We start from the raw sequence: 8937 nt of genomic DNA, 5'->3' as shown, positions 1-8937 counted from the left end.
GCTTGGCTCAGGGTACACAGGGCAAGAAGCCTCGGATCCCAGCTCCCTTTAACACACATTTTTTCAACGCCGTTCTGGACCGAGACTGTCCGGGGCACTGGGTGCTGGAGGACCCGGCTCCCAGTACTCCTAGCAGGAGACCCTCGGATGAAATGGCCCATGACAAAGTGACCACCATAACCGTTCCTTCAGTAAGCCAGGTAGACGTGCTCACAGCTTGCTGGGAAGTCTTCTTTCGGAGATTTCTGCAGTTTTCTCCTTCACCTTACAGCCTAACAAAGGGTGGGCCGGGGGTCGGCTAGGACAGAAAGCAGCGGGAAAAGCAGCTCCACGTGTTCCATCTCTGGCCTCGGCCTTCAGCCCCCAGGTTCGGTAACCACTGGGCGTGGCGAGCCCGGGTAACCCGCAGTCCCTCGCGCCCGTCCAGGTGCGGGTTGCTCCGGTAGCCGGACTCCCTTTTCCTATATACTTTCCTTTTGAGCTTTTGCTAAAATCTGGAGACGTGGAATCCACCCGCGGAAACTCCGAGCCCCTCCGACTGAGCATGCGCCATCGCCAGGCGGCTTTTGGTCACAGGCTCCCGAGTTCTCCTAGCTGGGGCTGCGGAGCTGGGGGGAGGGAAGAGAGGAAAGGGGAGGGGGTGCCTGGAGAGGCGGAGGCTCGCGCGCCTGCGCATCCAGCTCCAGGGAACCTAGGTTTTCTATGGGATTCCCAATCTGCAGCAGAGATTTACCCGAGCGTGTTGCGGCAGCGGCTGGGCTTGCAAGGCGCGATCCAAGAGGGATTTAAGCAGCCCAGAGCTCCAGAGAAAAAGAGAGCGAGAGAGAACCACACACAGAGACGGCTTAAGCGTTTACCCGAATTAAATATATATTTTTAAAAAGAACTGTTGAGTTTTATCATTTTCGTTAAGTGACCGTGCGCAGCGCTGTAACTGTAAGTGGAAAATACAATCTTCGTTGCATTTCTGCATGTGTAGTGCAACCAACTGTCAGAGAGATGCTTTGGCTATTGTCACATACTTTGCTTTGCATAGATGCGTCTAAATGCATGGGGACAATTTCCTTGCTTAATGCTGGCGATCTGAATGTGCTCTTAGTCCATGGGGGATCTTTTGGAATATTGGGGGTGGGGGAAGGGGGAGTGTTTATATGCGGCGTGTTTGGGGGATTGTCTTAGACTAGATTTAAGACAGGTGAAACTGAGATGCTTTCTTAGTTTGTCTTAGACAGATTTAAGTAGCTAATTGACCGATTGTGAAGTTTTCCGGTTGCTGATAAAACTATTGAGCGGGTGCAGTCGAGTAGCAACCTGTCATCCGTGGGATTGGTGCACCATTTTTCTCACCGTGGAAGGGCAGCAAAGGTGTTTGCTAAGTAAAACTGAGTGGATGAGATTGGTATGGAAATCATGGTTGATCTCTGAGCGGGATGTTAGTGTTTAAGGTCCACGGAGTCAGGCGCAAAATGAGCACATTTCTCTCAGTATTCAGAAATGAGTAGATAATTTTTTCGTCTTTGATTTTTGTCACAATGGTGAATGGGCAGAAAAGGGAAAGATGCTCTACTGCACTGTCGATTTTGAACGGAGTCACAGGCTCGGTCGCTGAATGGGGACTGTCAGACCCAAACTAGTTACCTGCCTTTGCATTCCGTGTTCGCCATCCGGAATCTGGGGTTAAAAAATGTAAATCAAGGTGTGTTACATTTGGTAGTATTTCTTTAAAGGATAAAAGGTCGTTTTGTGTTTTGAGTTAAAATGGGTTGTTCCTTGCCCAGAAACTGGAAGAAGGGTCTTTGCAAGGTCAAACCCCGGGTGGAAATCAGAATGATGAATACCCTCAGGAGTACAAGAATGTGTACGTGGAAGGAGCGAGGAGAGGCTGATGCTCCCTGCATGGTGGAAATGATGAGTGCTCAGCATTGCCTGATCAGTGCCCTGTGAGATGCCAGAGTGGGAATCCATTTTTCTAGAGTTGCCCTCCTGTCCGTATTTTGGAAACTAAAATAAAATAGAATTGTTGGTGGTTGTGGAGAACACTAAGTACATACTATTTGTGTATCACTTTCCAGTTGAAGGCAAGAGAAGCTGGGGAGTTTTATTTCTACATATTAATATTTATTTTAATTTCTAAAGGAATTTCAGGTTGAGACAAATTTAAAATGAAACTCTTGTGAAAACACATTTTACCCCCACTACCATTTAAACTGCCTACGTGTGTTTGTGTGTGTGTGGTGGGGGGGAGTAGGGGGTGATCCTACATCATTGAACAACTTACTTTTGAATGCACTCTCATTAAGCCTTGGGTGTTTAATAACCCCAGAAAATGCTGCACTGAAGCAGGTTGGCAGAATGGGCATGAGGCAGAAAGATGAGAAAAAAGCATGGCTAGTGCGTGCTGGATTTCCACAAAATAAGCAAATCCAATTTTGGGGATGAAATGAAATAAATTTTCCCTCAAATCGGGTGTGGGGGCCATCAAATAGGGCTCTTTGGCCCTTTGATCAGTCCAACCATTTGGAACCCCTCAAAGGAATTTATAATTTATTTAAATGGATGAAATTTGTAATTGAAAATTCGAGAAGAACCTCTCATTGGAAATCCACAGTATAAATCATACTGCCTTGTCTATTCCTTCTTTCCTTACTCCAGGGCAGAAGGACTAATCATTTGTCATAATTGAGCCATACTCCCTGTCATCATTGAGCATTGGCATCAGTTCGATGAATGGTGCAGGTGTTGGCACTGCATTGATAAAGAGGGGTGGTAGAGGAAAAAGGGGGGAATTAGGTATCAAAACTGATAAATGCTTGGTCTTGGAGTCCCTGGCTCATAGGTTGACAGAGAGGATCAAGTTAGGCAGAGACCCTGTAAGGTATCTAGTCCAAACCCCTTGCTTTGTAGATGAGGAAACTGAGGCCCAGAACCATGGATGTAGAGAAAAGTCAATTAACTTCTAGTCTATGGAATAAACAATTAAAAAGTAATGTTGAGTGGAAATGTTTCCTTCTCTCTTTCATTTTCAGCAGTCTCAGTGACATTGCTGCAGACTTCAAATAAATAACTGTCTGCTCTCCAGCACATCTTTTGAAATTGTCTCTAGGGGTCCCTTTTATACCACCTCATTTCTCTTCCTTGCCTCTCTTTGTCTTGTAAGGTCTCTTTCTCTCTCTTTTTTATTGCCCCTCACCTCTAATATCCCCACCTCTTTGGATGTTTAGTCTGGTTTTTCTGGCCTCCTCTGCATCTCAGACAATTTCTTTGGAATCCTTGGCGTTTGCCGGGAGCACTAGCGTATCAGAATCTGCAGTTCCTGTTTGAGAACTGCCCAGGGCCCATTTCCATCTTTCCCTGCTGTGTTCCCCAAAATCCTTCAGGGAATCCAGCCTTCAAAGACACTGCAGTTACATTCTCACTTTTCTCCCCATCTGTCCTCCTCCAAAACCACTGCAGCTGCAGAGATTAGGACTTCGTGGAGTGAGGAAGCTGCAGGGTTTCCAGAGTGGACTTTGCCAGCTCACCTCTGGCTCCTAGGAGGCAGAACCCAAATTAGAGATGCCTGTCTCCAGCCTTCCTGGAAATCCTCCAGATAAAGCCACCTGCAGAGAAGGGAAAGGGAAGGGACAGAAAGACCGAAGAAGGCTTGACTGGTTTAACCTGAAGTTGTGCTATAGAGGAGAGTAGTGCAGCTTTTTCATCCTTTAAAGCTTTTAAAGCATTTGCATAGCTTTTCCTCAGGCACATCTTTTGTTTTATTCTTTCGCAGTTTCTGCTCTCATCTTGCTGGATGAGGGCTGCAAAGCAGACAAGGTGACCCGCCTAACTGGCCTTCCCACCTTCCTCCTGTTTTTTCTCCTTTTTTTCCTCTTTTGCTTTCTCCATTTCTTCCTCATTTTCTCCCTTTCTTCCATAAAAATTCTCTGAGTGCCTATACAATAACATTCTACGCCTCCTAAATATAGTCTGGGCCTTCCTGTTTCTTCTCCAAAAATGTAATCTCCCAGGCACTCAGAAAGATACTCACAACTACCACAAATGGGGAAATGCTAAGGATTCTTACGTGAAAAAAGCTGAGGCATTAGGAAAGGAGGAGCTTGATGATTGGAATGCAAGGCCAGAGGAAGTCCCACTTGGGATCTCTTTCTCATTTCACAGAGTAGGTAACTACTCTTGGAAGTTGTTGAAGCTTTTAAGAAGCAAAGTGGTGAGTTTCTCAACACCTTTACCAATTAACAATTTAATTTAACCCCTCCTCTGTTGGTAAATCTTTACTGAATTGGGATGAGCTCTGTCTTGGATAGAGTCCTGTTTCTAACAAATGCTCTCGGGTTAGTTAGATGTTACCTGATCTTGCTGATATACCCATTCATATACCCTTGCAGAATACCCATTCCGGGGTATTCTGAACACCAGATAGCCTTTGCAGAGATGCGGAGATTTGTAGTTGCTAAGTGCCCCGCTTTGGTTTACTACACTGTGAATCACCTCCCGATTACATGTGAGTCACATGTGATAGGATTACAGCATCAGGAATATTGTCTTGGGCAAGCTATAGATTTTCTATTTGGGTTGCATGTAGTTATGAATTCCAAACATTGTGGAGAAGCTCCCTAGGGAGTTTCACAGAATAACAATTCAGCATCAGTATCAAACATATGGTTTCCTAATTGATAACAGCAATATATTTTCACTGTTCTCAAGGTCTTTTTCTTTGTTTTGAGTGATTTCTATGCTCCTAAAATTAGTGATTATTTAGGAAAATAGGAAGGCTCTCTTCACAGAAATGATCACATTTAATTAATCTAAACTGACAATGTCCATCTTCATTATGCATAGTGAATATAAACATTAATTTTCCTAAAGTATCAAATGGTACAGAGATATATTAAAGAATGATTGATAGTTTTACTATCCCAATGGTTAATTCATATGACTAATAGAACATATGAGCTGGACAAGATCCATATAAGTCACCTAATCCATCCCTCCAATCCATTTTTAAAATAGTATCTTCAGGAAATTTTTTTATCTTAAAGACACCCCTACAATATGAATTCATTGTCTGGAAAAGCAATGATTTTAATGACCTTTTAAAATATTTCCACAATATCTGTACAATGTCTTTTATAGTGGAAACTCAATATTTGTCAATTAAATATTTGTTCTAATAAGAATCAGTTGCATGTACCTTGTTAATTATATCAAAAATTAAATTTCTACTGAAACCATGTGCACAATTAACATTTCTTTAAGTATCTTTGTTAGTAACGAAAAAAACTAGATTAAAAATTATTTTATACTTGAATGACAGAGAGAGTCCCTATCTCAAAAAAATTATTTTATGATTTATTTTTTGTAAAGATATTAAAGCATTATATTAATACCTCTAAGAGTGCTTTAAAATCTATTTACATGTTTATCCTTTTTGTCTCTTAATAAGTAAAAAGATAAAGTATTTTTACCTATTTACAAGAATAAGAATATTGATAAGTAAAAGAGGGAATATAAATCTAGACTGTGGTAGCTATGTGCTCCACTTAGATCATGCTCTCTTGAGCTATGGAATTATTTTAACATGTTCACCCTGTGAGGGGACCACAGCATTGCATTTCTCATTTACAGTTTGTTTCTAAAGGTAACTTATGCACTCTTAAGTGAATCAAAATAGTTTGCGTTGCTCCCAGCTTAAATCATTGAGAACTTTTACTAATGGAAGGGTCTTGGGGATGCTTTAGAAACTATTTAATGAATGAAACAGAAATGGAATAGTAAATTACTGAGGAATCTTCAAAGAGGTTTGACACTTTAATCATAAGGTGCCTGTGAATATGTTCAAGAGCTGTTCTATACCCCTATCAGCTAACTTAAAGTATGCAGATTGGGTAATTTTCACAATTCTTACACTTTCTCTGGATTTCTCCACCTCTTTACTTTATTTACTGCAGTCCTAACACAGACGACCTGCTGTGTAACCATCAATTGTTTATTCTTTTTTTTAATGCATGGTAATTCCAAGGACTTACTGGATTATTTCCAGGTGAGCATTCTATTTCCTTTTGTTCTAAATTACAATTAAGACTTGGAGTACTCTCATTGACCAAGTGGTCTTCAAGCTCAATGTACCTAATACAATAATTACTGAACTTTTTGTAGAAAGTAGATCTCTTTTACTTAAAAAAGATTTTATTTTTATGAGGCATTGCTTATAAAAGGCAAAGTGTTAACAAATCAGTTAAATTTATCTGCAATTATTATCGATGCATAGAATGAATCCTATTCATTGTTGCCCATATAATACTTTTCTGAAAATAGAAATCTCTCACTTTTTAAGTATACTTTTTCCTCCTTTTTTTGGATTTTGTTTATTATTTCTTAGGCTCTGAAAGACTATGAACTTTTGAGGAGCTTTATGTAAATAGTTTTTTGTTTTTTTTGGCAAATCATTAACATGTTAAATGTACTTTGAAACCTGGGTGAATTTTTTCTAATGTAAATCAACAGATCCTAATATTTCTGTTATCTTATATTTTAGAATCTTTTTGCAGTTCAAGAGTTCTTGAAATAGTAAACGCTGGTGTTACAGGAGACTAGTGTTTTATATTTTGCATTGGTTTTAGTAATTTGTGATTGGCGTGTTTATTTCTGATTTCTTGAAGTCCAATTTTAAATTTTGAGTAAAATGTCCCGTTGGAGACCCATCAAGCATTATTAATAAAGTTGAAATGCTTATTAATATAATATTTTGCTTTTAATGTATCAGGTAGTGCTGCACAAGGCTCACTTTCAATTAGCAAGTTCTGTTTGCTGAAATTCTTGGCATTTGATGTTACGAGTTAATGGAAGACTATCAATTTTGTTAATTCCAGAAGTTCAAGAGTTTCTGTAACTTTATATAAAGTGCTTGATGTTTTTTGCTTTCTTGTTCTTATGAAAAATTTTATGAAAAATGAAAGGAAATTGTGAAGTAAACTTAAATCCTATGTATAAAATTGTTATTCTTTTAAATGATTATAAAGGTATTCATTCTTCAGAGTGAGATGAAAACCACTAAACTGTTAGTCTTTCCTCATTTTTAGTTTGTGAATGGGAAACTTCTAACCATGATTTCAGTTGGCTCAGAGAAAATTATGAGAGGAAGTATAAAGTTCTTCAGCTAGGTATATTAATACTTAGACAAAAATTCCCAGGGCCATAGTTTATTAGTTCTGTGACCTTGAATAAATTGTTTAAACTCTCAGCCTCAGTTTCTAATAGTAATTCACAGGATTCTTGAACAGAAAATAGAAGATTATATATGTAAAGAATATAATGGCTTATTATTGAAAATGTACAATAAATAATAGTTATCCTTATCATTAGCATCACTTTAATCAGAAATCAATAGCTCATAAACCACTTTGGTCACTGAGTTGAAGCAATCTCCATTCATTGCAGAACTTCTAAATAAGGAATCAAATAGTGAACAGTTTACGGTGCTTACCCTACCTTATAAAACTTAGATTTATTGAGAAAGTGTGCCAAGCTCTGTGTAGTCACTGCAGAACAAAATTAAGTAAGATACAATCCCAGCCTTCAAGAATTTATGCCTAATGGAGAAGACAGATAAATGCAATTTTAAGTCAAGTGAAATGAAAAGGTGGTATGGATGCACAGAATTATTTCAGAATGAAATAAATCCCTGCACTAAGACTTCAGATTTTCTCTTATTCCTTCTTTAAATGCATCCCCTTTCCATTATGCCTTTACTTTATCATCATCACCCTACTATATAATGCCAGCATATAATTGAGTCCAGAATATGGAAGTGAAAGGAAATTTTTGAGTTTATTTCCTTATTGGATATATTTTATTATCTATGAATTACTGTTCAGTGTAGCTAAATAACACGTTTCCCTTCTCCCCCAACCTGCACTCACAGTTGATTACTGAACTTCAATAAAAAACGTTTCAGGAACTCCGCTTTTTTGGTTAAATATTACACTGTGATACTTCTATCTTTTAATACTTTCCCAAAACAGGATTTCTATCTGATACTCTCCCCACACCTCCTCTATTTTTCCAACCCATTTCGTGACTAATCATTCAATGTGTGTCTGTGGGAAGAGTCTCCTATGAGCTACTCTTTCATTCTTTTCTCCCAGGCTTTTACAATAAAGAAAAGATACCTTCCAACTGCTCTTTCCTACTGAACCAAAAACAATGTTTCTAGCCCCTCTCCACATTTCCCCCACCCCCACACACATCAAATCCAAAGTGACCTTATTGTTTTTAACTCCTCAAAGAGCATTTTCAATTTCCTTCAGGTTTTCCCCCCTTCTTCCTCTATTTCCTGCCCAATTTCCTAGGAAATTTCAGGCATATTTCTAATCTGTAGATAAAAAAGGACATCTTTTTCTCTTTTTGAAGTCTACAAAACTTGCACCTAAATTCTGAGGTTTCTTTGTATAATAGGACAACTCCTGGATGATTCATAGAATTGAGTAGGGTTATTGTTCTAATTAATCTTTCGAGTTTATTTTCTCACTGGTGAAAATAGGGATAATGTAGTTATCTTATATGAATGTTGAAGTCCTAATATAGTGATGTGTATATAGCACCTGAAAGAACTTGGAATATAAATAATTCCTTCTCCCCCTGAACACCCCAATCTTCTCTCCTGCCCACATCTTATCTTTTCTGACCACCTTCTCAGTCTACATTTCACCATTTCTCCTTGGCTAGTGTTCTAGGTGTCCTGCTGCATTTTTTCCAAGTATATCTTCCTAATTGGCTCATAGTTAAATAATAGGTAACATAACACATATCCCAGGTAGCATGGTGAGCGCAGTCCTAGAAAGCGTGTGCTAACTGAATCAATGCCCTAGCTTAGGCCTGTGTTCCTGCATCTGTTTAGAAAACCTCTTTCATTTGTTTAAGACATGTCTTCTGCTAAACTTT

General features: G+C 39.1%; 1 protein-coding gene across 2 annotated transcripts in view; it reads left to right on the top strand.

The window, feature by feature from the left end:
- Positions 1–643: 643 nt before the first annotated feature.
- VSNL1 (visinin like 1) overlaps positions 644–8937 on the top strand; it is a 115539-nt gene continuing 107245 nt past the window's right edge. The window contains exons 1-2 of one of the 2 annotated variants that reach the window (XM_008952336.4): positions 644–936; positions 6017–6037. The gene's annotated coding sequence lies outside the window, so the exon portion shown is untranslated. The remainder of the gene's footprint in view (positions 937–6016; positions 6038–8937) is intronic. The other variant, XM_003826988.5, reaches the window with a different exon arrangement.

The sequence above is a fragment of the Pan paniscus genome, chromosome 12 (assembly GCF_029289425.2).
Source record: "Pan paniscus chromosome 12, NHGRI_mPanPan1-v2.0_pri, whole genome shotgun sequence".
In the NCBI taxonomy this organism is placed as follows: domain Eukaryota; kingdom Metazoa; phylum Chordata; class Mammalia; order Primates; family Hominidae; genus Pan; species Pan paniscus.
This window is presented reverse-complemented; position numbering and strand designations above follow the sequence as displayed.